The 17767-nt window shown below is 36.4% G+C and overlaps 1 long non-coding RNA gene across 2 annotated transcripts in view; it reads left to right on the plus strand.

The window, feature by feature from the left end:
* The window catches only part of LOC121828636 (uncharacterized), a 35430-nt gene extending 19315 nt beyond the window's left edge, over window positions 1–16115 (plus strand). The window contains exons 3-4 of one of the 2 annotated variants that reach the window (XR_013050481.1): window positions 5608–5785; window positions 16043–16106. This is a non-coding gene — a long non-coding RNA (uncharacterized LOC121828636). Of the gene's footprint in view, window positions 1–5607; window positions 5786–16042 lie in introns of both variants that reach the window. The other variant, XR_013050482.1, reaches the window with a different exon arrangement.
* Window positions 16116–17767: the final 1652 nt, after the last annotated feature.

Raw genomic sequence — 17767 nt, forward strand, 5'->3', positions numbered from 1 at the left:
TCATGAATTCAGTTTCCTCCCATCTATGTCACTTGGCTAAATATAGATGACATGGGTTCTAATGTGGTGCCGGTGATACAACTTCACAGGTATATAAGCTGTGTTAAGAAGGAATAAAAAAAATTAGGACAATGACTTCTAAAATTAGGGATTTTTTATCCCACTTGTCAAAAACTAGGGCAACTGTCTAGTTGATTAATTGAAAGGATAACGTCCAGGGAACAGCTGCTTTTGATGTTTTTCCTTTGCTTTGTTTTGCACTGCCATATTCACCACATAAGTTAGTCCTTTTCAAATGACAGTTTTCTGGGAGAGGGTTGTGGACTAGTGCCAGAACCCTTTCTGATGTGTTCAAGGCCCTATGCTTAGTTATTCATAATATTGGTTCAAATCTTTTTGTGCTATTCTCTTATTCTTATCTGCTGTCTTAATAAACTAAAAATTATTTTTTATCCTTACTACATCATATGATGCTAGTTCTGATATGAAAAAAAAAAAACAACAGTAACTTTTTTTTTGAGATAAGGTTTCTCTACAGAACATCCCTAGATTTCCTGTAACTCACTATGTAAACCAGGCTGGCCTCCAACTCACAGAGATCCACCTGCCTCTGCCTTCCAGGTGCTGGGATTAAAAGCATGTGCCACCATGTCCAGCTGTGACTTCCTATCTATGTCTGTAATCGTGGGGAAACTTTACCAGACTTTCCCCCACGATCTCATAGGCTTGTACTGAAATATATTCTGTATATTAACTCACCGAGTATTAGGGCAAGAAAAAGCAGAACAAACTGATAGGCTTACACTCTCCTTCTGCTGAAGTGTATAGTCATCTATTAGCTGATCAAAATCAACAGTTCAGTTTGGAAGACAAGAGAGAGGAACACGAAGTACGGCCATACAAGTAGGCCACTATTGATTACCTTTTGTTCATGCAATGCATAGCTTCTCAGCTTTTCTATTTGTTGAGATTCACTGAAAACTGGGTCTTCAATGTCCTGAGTATTTACAATACGAAAACAATATTTGAAATGTTTTGTTGTTGGAAGGGGAGAAATAAAGAATTTTCATTTCCTTCATCGTTTTGATAATCTCCCTTAGCTTTTTCTTTAAATATCATGTCTGACTGTCATTTTTGTATGAATGCCAAAAATGATTTATGTTAACGTGACAGAGTCTCAGACCTGACTTAAATTATTAAGGTATAGTTCTGAAGATACAGAGAATTCATCTATGTTTATTAGTTTATTAAGTTTATAAACCTAAATAAGTTTATTAAGGTACACAATATTTTGTGGAACACAATACCACCACATTTCCTCTCTTTTTGTCTAAAATTAAAGAAAACTTATAAGTAATATAAGAAAAACTATCCAATAAGTATATACAATATATACAGCCAAAAATTACATTAATGATGTCTAGTCCATTAACATTTGACAGATTCAGATAAAAACTCCATTATATATATTAACAATGTCCAGTCCAGTAACATCTGATAAACTCAGACCAAAAAATTTTCATTACTTATCTTATCTATGAATTCATCTATGCCTTTTATTTTTTACCATTCCAGAATAAATTCCTGCCCTCATACTCCCTGACATAGCTTCTTCACTTGTCTGAACACAGTGGCATCTTTTATGTGTGAAGACCAGAGTAAAGTTTCATGAATAATTTTTTAAAATGTTTTCCACTGTAGACAGAGAGCTGGATCAGTGGTTAAGAGCACAGGCTGCTCTTCTGGAGGACCCAGGTCTGATTCCCCACACCCACATGGCAGCTCCCAGCCACTTGTAACTTCAATTCCTCTGGATCAGACATTCTCCTCTGACCTCCACAGTCACAGGGTACACATGTGGTACAGAGACATACATGCAGGTGAAACACAGACATAAAATAAAAATAGATAAACCTAAAAAAAGTTTAGGAATCCCTTCCCACTTTTTTATACAATCTAGTTTTTTTTTAATGTTTTAATTTAAATTGTTTAAATAATTTACTTAAAAGCACAATTCATATAAATTATTTATATAAAATATGAGACTTGTGGATAATAAAAATAACAACTATCTAAAATTAAAATAATATCGATACAATTAAGTACAACTACATCTCAAAAAATATTATGTACCTTGTTGAAACTAGACATGAAATCACTACTTACCCTATAGCAGCACTTATATGAAATTCTAAAAAGTGACAAAATCAGTTACCCAAGTTGAAGCAGTTGAGTACTTGTAACGGAATATAGTAGTCTTTGCAGAGAACTATAAGGGAGCAACAATGACTCTATTCTCTGTCTTCATTTTAGTGGTTAGAGTGCACATATGTCTGTATGTTTAAATTAATTAAGCCATGCTCATTAAACCTGTGAAATTTATTTTGTCTTAATTATACATAATTTTTCAAGTTAATGAGAAAAGATACTTCCAGTACTATGTATGATTATAGTCTTCTTTTGACTTTCATTAAAATATAAGATCTCAAGGTTTCAACACAACATTTTCCAAATATTGAAAGTATGTTATTAAATATTCTTCTTGTTTATAGTCCTTCATTTGTAGGTCATATGCTTTTTTATAGAAACATTGAAATTATGTTCTTGGCATCTTCATATGAGCTCATCATATTTCCTTAGTTTTTCTGTCTCAAATGATTACCACTGAAGGTTTTGTACTCCTTGTTAATATCTCCTAAATTGTTACTTTTTCTTTCTTTTTAAATAATATTATTTTTAATTAAAATTAGTTAATTTTGAATTATACTTACAACAGGATTTTCTACTTCATGTATCTTCATGCTTACAATATCTATTTATAATCTGGCCATGTTGTTCAGTTGAACAAAACTCTTAAAACCAAAGGATGGCTGAGGTTCACAGAAAGCAGGAACTGGCTCAGAGTCACAGCAATCACACATGTAAACAGAGGTTACTGCTGAGGGTAGAAAGGTACTTAGAGGAGGGTGGGAGTGAAGGAGTAGGAAAGAGGAGGGCATGGGAAGGAGGGTTAACCAAAACTAAGGATGTATGAAACATTCATAAGGAAACACACTATTTTGTGAACTAATTAAAATATAATAACAAAATAATAGTATAAATGGAAGTAGTCCGCATGAGTAGATAATGATGCACAGAGAAGTCATAGGTTATTCATTGAAATTCCCAGTGCTGGGTACTGGATACCTCCCTATGAGGTTCTTTTCAGGGAAGTCTTGGACGCCCCCCAATCAATACAGGCTGTTGTCACTGCTCTTCAGTGTCCACCAAAGCTATACAATAGAACTCTATTGCTAAAGATAAAACACAATTTAGCTGCAAGATATAGAGAAATTAGATTGGAGTTACAATAGAAGGTTCCTACTTGTAAAGCTTGTAAGGCTACTTGGGGCAGGGGATTCATCAGTGGTATTTCCCAGCTGTGAAGGATGAAAACCAAATATCAACCTAGAAGGCAACACAAAGCCATGGTTATATTGGAGTGAGTGTTATGGTTATAATCAACTGTTTCTATTCTATAAATTCTATTATATATATATATATATATATATATATATATATATATATATATATATATATATATATATCTGTTGTGGAGGTCATAGACCCTACAACAGTTTTGCTTAGTGAACACGGTGTGGAGCTACTTTCAAAATATTTCTGTTTATGTCCATAGGTTAATACTACTCTGTGCTTTGATTAGTGAAGTGCCTGTTGATAGTAGGCAATGCATAAATAAATGGTCAAAGTGGCTATTGAGTACTTTGTCCTAAAAGGGACATCTATATAAACCCTCATAGACTCAAGGATTATTATAGAAGATGGAGCAGAAACAATGTAAGGGGCTGAGGGTGAGGAGGAGCATGGTCTTCCGTACATGATGTAGCCATAGCACTCAGGAACTCACAGACTCTGTGGTGACCTGCACAAGATGGTGCCCCTCAATGTTCCTTCATGGGAAGTATGCCTCAGCTCTCTCTGAGGAAGTATTGGCAGTTCATGGTTATTGGGGAGTAGAAGTTATTTGTTTTCTTCAGTTATTGTAGCAACTGGTAGCTAACCCATGTTCCATGGAATAACCTCCAACCCACAGTCATGCAAAAAACCCTAATTAAACTAAATGAGTCATAAAACAACAAGATAAGACACAAAAACAAGAGTGGGCTTGCTGGGAAGAAGGGATTCGCTGGGAGTGGGAGTGAGCAAAGAGAGGATAATGTGGCTGAAAATGAGCAAAAGCATATGTGTATAAAATTGATGATTAATAAAAATAAGACATTCATGCAAAGACAGAAAAGATAATATATTATTTTAGATATTAAAAATACACAGGGGTTGGGAAGATGGCCATTAAAAACATGACTAGTTAAACATATTTGCAAACCATGAAGTTCATAAAATTTAAGTAATGCAATCTGAAAAGTCATTATAATTAACAAAAACAAAAGTCCTGTTTCTTGGTCAAAACCATGTGCTTTGTGAATACACTATAGCCTTCAAGTCAGAAGACACCCTGAATCAGCTCCCTGCCTCTACACAAACCATTCTCAGGCTCACCTTGGCTTTGCCAATTTATGAACACTGAGCTACATAACATGACCTCATCCAACAACAAGAATGTCTTATAAATACAACAGATTCTTGTGAGGTTTATTTTATTTTGTCTCTAATGGCAGGGCATGGAGGTTTTAGTGTTCATTAGTTGAAACAGTTTCTAAAGCCTTAATCTGTAGTTGTGGATTGTGAGAACTGTATAACAGGTGGCAGAGTCTTAGGCAGTTTTCTGTAACAAATGAACTTTTTTTTTCCTCAGGAAATCTCAGAGTAGGGACAGTTTCTTCTGATGTTTGGCTTAATAGTGAATACTGCATCTACTGCAGAGAAATGAAACCTATTTGGAAGGATATAGCCCTGCCCTCTTACTCCCACTTCCAGAACTCTCTCATTCTGTAATTCTTTTGTGAGGCCTAATATCAAAGTTTGCTCCTTATAAAAAATGTATTTGGTGACTGTCTATTTGCTACCCAATCTGGATAATTTTATGAATTATGGTGGTGTTCTATTATGTATGCATCTCTTTATATAAATTGATTTGTCTACAGTTTGAACAGCATGTATGTTACTAAATAATTTATTTAGGAAATGCTGGCCCAAATCCATTAAGTTTTGATATTGTTTCAGTTATGTTCTGATGACAAGAACATTGACATGAAGCAATAGGGAATACTGTCTATTTATCAAAGCAAAGAACCTTATGAAACGAATATGATAATTCATACCAGGGTAACTGGTTCATTCAAGTCCTCTTTCTGCCATATACCATTTAGAAATGAGGAGATGACAAGGTATACACAAGGATTCACATTTGTAATTCATAGAGACAACCTCTGGGCAGTGGAATGAACTTGATTTATTGGAAGGATTTACATAAAGCAGTAAGACTCAAAGAAGGATGGAATGAATCCCATGACTCTTTTGATGGGCTAGAAAACAAGAAGAAAGTGTTCTAAAGCTGGGAAAGCAGCATGCATAAGAGACAAAATGGACTACTATCGTCATGCCCTTTTGAGATACATCACCTTGTCATGCCCTTCCTCTCTGTTTCAGATGGTCAAGAGTCAATGTACATAAAGGGGAACAGGCAATTACTGCAAGAAGAGCAGGCCCAGGCCTCCAGGATTAAGAGAAGGATGTGGAGTGCTGTATGCTTAGTATCACTTGTTCATTTCTTCCAAGATGACTGACATTGGAGAAAACCAAGCTGTTTCCTTAAGAGAAATTTGAGGTGCTGTTAGGAAGGGGCAATGATTCTTTGCAGATAGAAATTGAATGATGTTTATTATTCACCAAACTAATAAGCATAAATTAATGTCTCATTAACTTAAACTTTGGGTATTCAGATAATGAACATAGTTTGCAATGCATAGCTCTAAAATTTCAAAAGTTCTAGGCAATTTTTAAGAAATATTTTTTATTCTTTGAAAATGTCATACATTTATACACAGTATATTGGTCATATCCATCCACTCCTACCCATCTCCAACTAGCCCCCACCCTCCCAATTTCATGTTCAGTTTTGTGTTATCAATAATCACCTGAGTCCAAGTTTTATAAAAAAAAAAGCCATAATTACTAATGAGGATATAATATATAAAGAAAAAGAGTAAACTGATTCAAATAAATATAAAATTGATCTTCCACAAGCTTACATTAGAATGAAAAACTTTTAATGCACTGTCAGAAAATCACTGTACATGATAGGCAGATTTCTCACAAGGTCTTTAATTTTTATATATTAAAAATATAAGAAATAAAACAGATCATGAAATTATTGATATTTTACTTCATTTTTTGTATCTTGACCATATCTCAATCAAATGTGGTGGTATTGTGTTCCCCAAAATATTGTGTACCCTAATAAACTTATCTGGGGTCAGAGAACAGGAAAGCCACTAGTTAGGCAGTGATAGCACACGCCTTTAATCCTAGCATTCCAGAGGCAGAAATCCATCTGGGATCTCTGTGAGTTCAAGGCCACATTGGAAACAGCCAGGCATGGTGACTCACACCTTTAATCCCAGGAAGCAAGCCTTTAATCCTAGGGAGTGATGGTAGAAAGCAGAAAGGTATATAAGGTGTGAGGACCAGATTTGGCTGGTTAAGCATTCGGCTGGTTAAGCTTTCAGGCTTTGAAGCAACACAGTTCAGCTGGGATTCATTCTGGATGAGGACTCAGAGGCCTCCAGTCTGAGGAGACAAGACCAGCTGAGGATCCGGCGAGGTGAGATAGCTGTGGCTTGTTTTCTCTGATCTACCAGCTTCACCCCAATAACTGGCCTCAGGTTTGGTTTTATTAATAAGAATTTTTAAGATTCATGATACAAATAGCAGTCATGCATATTGACTTGAGGCTGGTATTGAAATATCCTATATCATGACGCACTAGCTCCATGACTCTGGGCAAGGCCCTTAGCTTTTCCACATCTTTTACTCATGGGAAATGAGGTCAGCAATGGTTAGCCTGTCCTCACAGATATTATGGAATATATAAATCCATGTACTTAAGCAATATGCAAGTATAAATTGAAAGTGACTTAGATACTATTGTTCTGAGCATAGTTGCAATGTTGTGAGAATAATGTTAAATCAGATTGTTTCTTTCTCTAATACACAGCATACAATATAGCTCCACATTTGGTGGATGCTTAATATAGTTAAAAAGTCTAGGTATGTGGGAAAGTGGATTCTAACTTTGGCTTACTATGTTGTTTTTCTATTGCAGTCTCTTGGAAAAGTAGTAATAATATATTGTTCAAATCATACAGATTCTGAAGCTGATGTTCGGCTAACCCTGTTTGACATACAATACTAATCTAGACTATTAAATGCCTGCTTTGTAAAAAAAAAAAATAAGGAAATCAATCTGATCATTAGTTTTTTTAGAGGTGAGAATTCCAACTAAAATCTATAGAGATTCTATATTTCTAATTTTGCCTTATTCCTTTAAAATATGAATCTCTAACTTATCGTCCTCAGATAATCAAATACCAGAATTTTCATGTGAGCAATTGAGACAGGAATGGAAATGCGACATTTGAGCAGTTTCAACATTACTCCACACTTACAATGGTTATATGAAAGAAAGACTTCATCTTTCTGTCTGTTTGTTCTGTTTGTTTGCTATTTTATCTGAGCCCTCTGCAGGTTAATTATGACTGTATACTTTATTCAAAAATCCCATAAGAAAACTATGTTGTATAATACATAGTTGGTTTTTCTTTATGCAAACTTCATTAGTAGCCAGTAATAGTATTAGCGATCTATAATACAAACCTAGGGGATGCGGTTTAATCATGCCCAGATTAATCAACCTGCCAGAGCATCTTGCTGTAGTCTTCTAACTGACCAAATTGCCCAAGACCTCTTTGATATGAAGAAAAACAGAGATGATGTGCTGAAGTGAATATTCTAGCTAGAAGCAGGTAGAATTTATTTATTAACATTTATGACTTCTGTCTATCTTTCAACGACTAATTGTCACATGAATGTAAAATGTTTACATCTTCATATTTTAAAAACAAGAAGACAGAGAAAAAGCATCTGTAATAAGATTTAGGCATTTTGTATTTTGAAAAACTTACCTGATTGCTTGGGGCTGGAGAGATGGGTCAGAGGTGAAGTGCACTGGCTGCTCTTTCACCTATACCCATAAAATAATATTTAATTTGCCAAATTTCAATGGAAAGGAACTATTCCCTGCAGCTGATTCATTATTTTAGCTATTTTAACTGATGCTAAAAGACAACACAGTGGTCTTTTCCCCATCAGGTGGAAGTATCTGAATGACATCATGACTGGAGTGTCTGGTGATCCAGGCTAATATCAATATACTTGATCTGCTTAATAAAATGCAGAATTATGAGTACTGCATCTCTAATATCATTTGATAGATTTTTAAAATCACCTTGTGAAAATTCCATAGGAGAAGCCTAAGGTCCATTGTGAAAAACAGATTTTTTTTTTTATGATTTTTGAACTCCACTGATAATTATTACCAACCCAGCAGCTCATTACCCGAAGTACGCTTTGCTTCAGCCCCAGTCTTGGCAGAAACCTGTCTTGTTAAAGGAATTTTGACTGTAATAGTGGGTAGCACTGTCCTGCATCACTGTTTAACTCATGGCAGCAAGTACTTCAGCTTATCTTTTGTTGCACTGCCCCTGACCCGTGGAACTGCTATTACTGTCAGTGAAAAGATGGGAAAAATCAAGTGGATGTGGACAAGAATAACTGCTAACCTTGAGCCACCAAATCCTTGCTAGGATGTGCCAATCTGTCAGTGGCTGTATTTATTATCTCAGTACAAATAATAATGTATTGATCCACTCTCTGTAGCCACAGGATAGCACCCCTTTTACATCAATTATAGCAGAAGGATACATCCATTCAATGTCTTATATGACTACCTTGCTGATGTAGGCTGTTTTAAACTCCATTCTGTTTCTTTTATTAGCTGTGTTGGCATGGAGTTAGAAATGGACTGTATTCTTGGCATGCCTCTGCCCTGCTTTGTAATCTTCCACCTAAGATTTAATCTCCATTTCCACAGAAAGTTGACATGTTCAGTCAATGATTCCCTATGGCATGGCAAAAGAAAAAAGTGTACAGATTTATGAACTGCTCATTAAGAGAATATAAGACTGAAATGTCACATTACATGACAAAAATAGTGATGTGACACAGTTAATGATTTCTGCCAGAACTGCCATAGAGAAGCCTTTCATACTTCTAAAGCTCTGAATACTTTGAATATGTGCTAATGCACCCCATTAGCCAGAGTTTTCTGGAGAAAAAAATAATAGGTTAGACAGGTAGCTGGAAAGGTACCCCTATAGGTAGATAGATACTATCAGGAATTGATTCACAAGACTACAGCAACTTAGAAGTGTCGTAACTTACCATCCACAAGCTGAAGACAGGAGAACCCTATGATTCATTTAGAGTTCAGACCTGAAGACTTGGAAATCAAGGGATTCAGTAGTATCACTTTGATTTTTTTCTTAGTTACTGTTCTGTTGCTGAGAAGGGATAGCATGACCAAGGCAATGTATAAAAGAAAATATTTAATTGGGGGCTTGTTCATAGTTTTAGAGGGTAAGTCCATGACCACCAAGGCTAGAAGCCTGGCAGCGGCAGGCAAGCAGGCGAGCATGTCACTATAGCCATAGCAGGCAGCTTACATCTGGCCTATAAACAGTAGACCGAGAAAGAAAAGTGGAATGGTGTAGGCTTTTGAAACTTCAAAACTGACCCCTAGTGACACACTTCCTCTAACAAGGCAACAGCACCCAACCCTTATCAAACATTTCCACCAACTGGGGACCAAACATTCAAACAAAAAAACCCTGGAGGCCATCCTCAGTTGAACTACCACATGTTACAGAGCTACAGGCCTGGGAATGAAAAGGCTACTAGTGTAAGTTTTGGAGTCTTGAAGTTCAAACCCAGGAGAGCTGGTATCTATGCCCAGAAGAAGATGGATGTGCTGGCTCATGTGGAGTATAGAAATTCATCCTTTCTCTAACTTGTTCTAATCAGACCCACAGTTGACTGGATAGTGCCCACACAAATTGACCAGGATGACCTTCTTTCCTCAATCTGGTAATGGCAATATCCTTCAAGAAAGCTCTCAACAGATATTCCAAAATAATATATACCAACTACCTGGGCCCTTTCAGACTACCCATGTTGTAAAATAAAAATAAGCAGAACAATGTTTTGTTCTTTCTTTGTTTTACATTCCTTTTTCTTTAAAGGTTGAAAATTAAAGTCACACTATTTTGTTAGAAATAGTATTGTAAATCAGACACACTAGTTTCTGAAACCCATTCCTAGCAAGTTTTCTTAACTTCTATGGAACATACTCTACCTCATGGAATCATTCTGTGGATATGATAAAATAGATATGCTCAAAGTGATAAATTGAGCAGTTGTCAATTATGCCCTCTTCTTAGGATTACAGAAGTGGAAAATGAGCTGCTTTGCTCTGCTGAAGGCATATTTATATTCTAGACTCCCTGCTGATTGTAAACTGCATTGGCATAAAAAGCACATAAGGTGGCCTAGGCAAAGCAGTGATTTTGGTGCCATGGTTTAGCTTAACAGGATAAACATTCTGTATGGAATAGTCCTTTTCACTGTGTTACCATATGTTGCTGTGACTGGTTTAATAAAGAATCTGACTGGCCAATACCTGAACAGGATAAGGTTAGGCAGGAGAGTCAAACTAAGAATGCTGGGAGGAAGAAGGGAGGAGTCTGAAGAATCTTGAGCAGACTCAGAGACCAGCAAGATGGGCATACTATGCTGAGAAAAGGTACCAAGCCACATGGTAAAGGGTAGATAAATGCCAAAGGGTAAATAAGACATATGGGTTAATTTAAATGTAAGAGTTAACTATAACAAGCCTGAACTATTGGCAGATCTTTTGTAATTAATATTAAATCTCCATATTGGCTATTTGGGAACTGACTGATGGATGAAAAAGAAATATCTGTCTACAGTTCTGTCTTCCTATGTATAGCCACAGTGCCTTTGAATATTCATATAATTATTTTTAAATTTATATTGATCCCCTAATCATTTTCACCTTAGAGTTTATTTTTATTTCTTTCATTATAAAGAAACTTTCAGCTATATAAAATAACACGATTATAATGGTAAAAATGGATTTAGTAAGTCACATCTGAGAAATACAGCAAACTGTTGATGAGGTAAATGTAAACCAAATATATTTTATTTCATTCTATCTTCTTTTTGCCCAGGGTAATAATAGTAAGCCAAGTTGTTGCATTATTGCATTTCCCAGTATTTCTTCAACTGAAATAAGGAAACATTAACATGATACATGAAAAGAACTGGATAGCATAATTGACAATAAGATCCATAATAAATTCATGACAAAAGTGAAAACAAATTAAGCATGGCTACTTATTTCCAGTTCAAAACAAAACCTAAAGATATAGCAAACATTCACAGTCTTATATAAGTCATGCTAATGAGCTTTAAATAATGTGACCCAAACATATGCTTTCATGATTGTTCAAATAAGACATGGTAACCAATAAGAAAATACATAGTGTATGATGGAGTATGGGAAATATTTTCTTGGAAACATTTTACATGAAATTACTTTCATCAGGTAAAATTTTAGCTGTGTGTGGGTTCATATGGCATAATGAATGATCTACACTGGTGAGTAAGAAGAACATGAAGTCTTTCTGACCTATTAAGAACATCATTGTTTTCTCTTCATTAAATATATTCCCACTTTTGCACAAGTGTCCTGAGACTCTCCAGAAACTGTTTTCCAAATTTCTACATTTTCTTGCTTTCAGGATTATGTATGATCAAAATAAAGTCCTTAATTTTCTACCTAATTTCCAGAGCATCTCCAACTGAACTACTCTTTGATGGCCCTCTCTTATTTTCTAGTACTAATTCACCAAACAGTGAATGCTTCTTTAACTCAACTACTAAACTTTGTAACTACAATGTTATCTGTTTCTCAAGGATTGCTATAACCAGGTCAATCCCCCATAAGCCCTGTGCTCGATTTCCAGCTGTGATCTCTTCAAAGCTTGATTTCAGATACTAACCACTTTGCTATTTTCTAGCAGACTGGCAGATGGTCTTCCTGAATTCCCTGAGCTTTTTCTTTTTGTGCCCTTGTATCAGCTGCCTCTAGTGGCAGTGCATCTGTGCTCACAGGTCTGTATGCAAGATCCTCTCCTTCCATGCAAGGTGACACCCTCAACTGATGATTCGTAAAAGCTGACAAAAAAAGAAAATATTCTAAATCTCTTGCTCCTCAGATAGGGTGACTATGAGGCAACGCTCTACTGTGGCTTCCAGAATCCTCCTTCAGTCACCTCTAGTAGCTTCAACAGTACTTTCCTAAATCATAGCTCTTCTTTGGCTTCTTTCTGTCCCCTGTCCCACTTCCCTCTCCCCATGTCCAGGTGCTTCCTTCAATCACATTCCAAGGAAATAACTTGCAATCAAATCCTAATTTTTGGTGTGATCTTGGGAATGTTTAAAAAAATAAATAAAGCTGGGCAGAGGTGGTGCATGCCTTTAATCTTAGTACTCGGAAGGCAGAGCCAGGCAGATCTCTGTGAGTTCGAGGCCAGCCTGGTCTACAGAGTGAAATCCAGGACAGGCACCAAAACTATACAGAGAATCCCTGTCTGAAAAACCAAAAAACAAACAAATTTTCCTAAACTCATCTCTAAGCCTATTATATAGTAAGCACAGTATGTTTGTTGAGTGCATGAAAATGAGTAAGAAGCCATGAATGTCACCATTTACTTCAATATATGTGGGTTTAACCTACATTTTAAGGTTTAAAATGACTCAGACACTGTTTTTGCCATGTTTGTCACTATACTTAGTTCAGAATCATGTCTACACTGCAGGAAACTTAAACTTAGATTGTCCTTGCTATAATCTGTTTTACCATGTCAGCATTCCTTCATTTCTAGACTGGACAAAGTTTCCAGAAGATCAAAGTATGGGGATGCTCCAACGAGAGCAGACCCTTAGTGCATTGCACAAGGTGTATCTAGGAATGGTTGACAGACAACACATGTTTAAAGCATGAACAGTGTGTACATAGGGATCATCCACAGACAGCACATGTTTAAAAAGTGCACAGTGTGTATACCGGTACCAATTTCAGATAGCATAAATTTGAGATAGTGATGCTAGTTCTGTCTTCAATAGCAATGCTAAGGTGAAAAACATTTTTGATATCCTCATAAAAAAAAAATGAAGTGTAGTCACAGAAGACACGTCTGTGCTTAAGGAAAGGCCTTACTGGAGGTTTTTGTTGATTCTCAGGGATTTGGAGCCACTTCTCCTTTGAGTTTCTTGGCATCACTCTTGTCTATAGGAATTTCACTATCATTGTAAGGAAAATTAGATTTCGGTGTCAAAACTTTTAGATTTGAAGATGCTTTTCACTCTGTCCTCCACTGTCCAGCAGAGGGAGCAGTGTGTCATCCAAAGCCCTCTGGGCCACATCCTTTTTCATTTTAGTTTGGTTGGTTTGTTTATACATACATACACACACACATACACACACACACACACACACATAAATATATATATGTGTGTGTGTATGTATATATATATTCTCAAACGTTTAACTAAAAAAATAGTTGATATTATCATTACATTATTCCTACTTTCCCTTTCTTCCCTCCATACCTTTCCATATATCACTCCTTGATCTATTTCAAATTTGTAGCTTCTTTTTCACTAATGATTGTTACATGCATACATGCGTATGTATAGAAATATATTCCTAAATATAACCAATTTATATTTTATAAAGTTTCCTGTATGTATGTTCTCAGGGCTGACCATTTAGTATTGGATAATCAACTGGTGTGTTCTTCCCTGGAGAAGACTATTTCTTTCACTCTCAGTATTTGTTAGTTGCCTATAGAGTTCTTCGCATAGGGTTGAGTTCTTGTGATTCTTTCCCAATCACCTTTGACATGTCTATTGTTTCGGTCCTTGTTCAGCTTCAGTTTATGCAGTCATAATGTTAAGAGTTTATAGGTGTATCTTCAGACATTACTAGGAGCCATGGTCTCACAGCAAACTCCCCAATCATCTGGCTCCTAAAATCTTTCTGTAATGTTCCTGAGCCTTAAATGTGGGAGTTGTTTCGTAGATGTGTCCAATGGGACTGGGCTCCCCAACTCTATATTTGATTGTTATGGTGTTCTGGAATGTTCTCTACCTGCTGAAAAGAAAAGTTTCCTTGATGCGGGTGAAGACATTTGTCTGTGGCCGCATTCTTACCTGAGCATAGACTCTACTAAAATAGAATGTGGAATATCAGTATAGGATTATCCCTGACTGAATTAGAGAGTAGAAATGCAAAGCAAAATGCCAGTGAAGGCTGGAAGCTGACTCACTTTTCATATCTTTGCATGAAATCTGTTTTCATGGTCTGTTCTTTCTGTTGGTGTGTTGAAGATTCCTCTGGAAGAGGGGAAATCATTTCTAAAAAAATCATTTTCAGTTGTGGCATCCCACCTGATAGATATATCCACACAGATGAGACAGTAGAAGGTGAATATGGAGAGAAGGAACCTTTGGGTCATGTTGTATCCATTCATGACCCTTTTGCATATTAATTTGGTGACTAGATCCCTTGTTTTAAAAATGGCGATGCTATTTATTTTAGAGCATTGTCTTAACCGTTAAAGCACTATAAAAAGACTGGTCATAGAAATAGCAACAGGTTGATATCAATTTCAATGTAAGTATAGAAAAAATAGAACTGCAAGAAAAAATGTCTAAGGAGGAGAAGAAATGATGGACATTGAATCCTGGAGACTACCTACTGTGTTCATGGCCATTGACATTTAATGCATGAATCTGGAAGTAATCACCAAAGGGATCATGGGATTGATAACTAAGTCAAACATGGACTCTTTTGTCAGATTTACCAGCTTGATTTTTGGCAGGAAATTCCTTTCCTTTTAGGATTACATGGGTTGAAGAAGAGGGTGAAGTAGCTTATGTAAATGCTGAACACCGTCCAAGTCAAATTTTAGAGCATATAAAGCATTTTAAAAAGTGTTTGGTGAGGCCCTTTAATCAAAAGCAGCAAGATGGCTGGTGGCAAAGGCTGACTGGCCTTCTTCCTACACCTGATGACCTGACACCTGGTGTAGATAATGCATTCCAAACTCCTTCCTAAAACATCATTTCTATGCCCATTATCCTGGTCAGTCCTTCAGTAGCAGCATCCATCAGCTTTAGGTTTTCTGAAGGTATCTCCAGAGCCGCCTAAGTCCAAAGGTACAAAAGCTAAAATTCGTTCATATCATGTGCAGTCAGGTCATTTCATTTTCTTTCCATATCCCTTAGAATTCTTATTGCACCCTTGAAAATCAACTATATTTCACTCCATAGTCCACTGCATTTCAGCTGGATCCTCACCCTCCCTCAATTTCACGCATGTATATCAAAGGTTGTTGCTGTGGCAACCTTCTGTATGGAAGCTTTTGAGTTTCTATTTCTATATATTAAGGTAGATTATAGCCAAGGGAGTCATTTCTAAAACAGAAATACATTTAACCAATATTATATCTAAAAATTTTAAAACACCATGACTCTTGGTGTAAAAGTGTCCTATAATTGACTTCATCATTTACAAATATTATTGGTGTTATTAGTCTTTGTGCTTATTTTTAATCTCAGTTTAAAAAACTGCTCTCTCTCTCTCTCTCTCTCTCTCTCTCTCTCTCTCTCTCTCTCTCTCTCTCTCTCTCTCTCTCTCTCCCCCCAGACCCACTCCCCTAGAGCACACTGTAAATTGGCATGTGGTACAATTATTCTCAAGTGCATTTGTCATTGTGTGCTGTGATGATTTTCTCTCTCTCTCTCTCTCTCTGCATTTTTTTTTTGGTTTTTTAAGAAATATTATCTTACAATTTTTCTTTCTCTTCTCCTTGTCTAGGTGCATATGCCATGTCTCAGTGCATTGTGAATTCAGTGTCCTTGGAAATTAGTTCTGAAGGTACCTTTTGGATGAGTACCAAGAGGAGTAACAGGCATGGGAGTCTACCTTCTTGATGTCCCCTTTTCCTTCATTGATACAACTCTATGTTTGGATGTGTGCTTGTGTGTGTGTGTGTGTGTGTGTGTGTGTGTGTGTGTGTGTGTGTGCATGTGTTAGCTCCTAATTGCAAAACAAAATAGGAATTTACACATTGATGTAGGAGGGCAAGGGTGGAAGTCATTATGACTAATGACTTGTTTTCTGAGGCTCTCTAACATCCTCACAGTAATTCATGATATTTGAGTCTGTGTCTTTTCTTTCCCATAATTGTCAGGTGCACTATACTGAGGACTCTGAAGCATAAGTAGCTATTATTTTTAATAAAAATGGGGACTTTTTATTCCTTCACAAGATCATGTAGATTAGATAAAATATAAAGATTTATTGTATAGCATAATGTGTGATGATATTTTATTTGTGCTGAAATGTGGTGATATTTTATTTGTATGTTAATAAATAAAGTTTGCCTGGAGATCAGAGGGAATAGCAAGCCATTTTAAGTAAACACAAAAGTCAGGCAGTGGTAGCACACACCCTTAATCTGATCACTTGGCAGGCAGGGTCTCTGTGTGTTCAAGGCCATACTATGCAACAGAGCCAAGCATAGTGATACACACCTTTAATCCCAGTACCAACCATAGAGACCTGGAGGTCTGTACAGACAGGCAGTGACAAGGAAGTGATGTAGATGTAACCAACCGTCTTATTAAATAAGAAACACAGAAACAATGTAAAAGAGAAAGCCGAGAGGTCAGAGCTCAGAGCTAAAATCTCACCCTTCCTCCTGCTGTCCCAGCTTCGCGAAAAGAGACCTACTTCCTCTCGGTTCGTATTTTTAAAGTATGTTGTTCTGCCTTCTCATTGGTTGTAAACCCAAACACATGACTGCCTCGTCACTGTCTGAATGTACAGCCCCCTAGGTCTTAAAGGCATATGTCTCCAATGCTGGCTGTATCCCTGAACACACAGAGATCTTATGGGATTAAAGGCGTGTGCCACCACCGCCACACTCTTGCTATGGCTCTAATAGCTCTGACCCTGAACACACAGATATCTATGGGATTAAAGGCGTGTGCCACCACCGCCACACTCTTGCTATGGCTCTAATAGCTCTGACCCCCAGACAACTTTATTTATTAACATACAATCAAATTAATATTTCAGTACAAATCAAAATAATATTTCAATACAATTAGATTACCACCACATTTCCCCTTTTCTATTTTAATAAAAAGAAAAAAAGCAAAAGGTTATGACTAACAAAAGAAAAACTATATAGAAAAGTACAATAACTATATACAATATATACAAGTAATAAATACCTAAACAGGTATTTGACAAATCAGAGAAAATAATTCCATTATCTATCCTATTTTGATAATTCCAAGATGTATCTAATGTACTTTCTATCCTAATTAATTTTCAACTATAACTAACTAATCTTCAACCATAACTAACTAATCTTCAACTCCCTCAGAGACCCAAGAAGGGAATAATATTAGCTAACAAAAATAAAAACAGGAAGTGCATGCAAGCAACTTCCAAAAAAATTTTGTGAGTTGACAGAAACAGCCAGCTGCCTGGGCAGTCACCTGAGGTTTCTCCGCAGTGTTGGGGCATCAT

Source organism: Peromyscus maniculatus, chromosome 4 (genome assembly GCF_049852395.1).
Source record: "Peromyscus maniculatus bairdii isolate BWxNUB_F1_BW_parent chromosome 4, HU_Pman_BW_mat_3.1, whole genome shotgun sequence".
Lineage (NCBI taxonomy): Eukaryota > Metazoa > Chordata > Mammalia > Rodentia > Cricetidae > Peromyscus > Peromyscus maniculatus.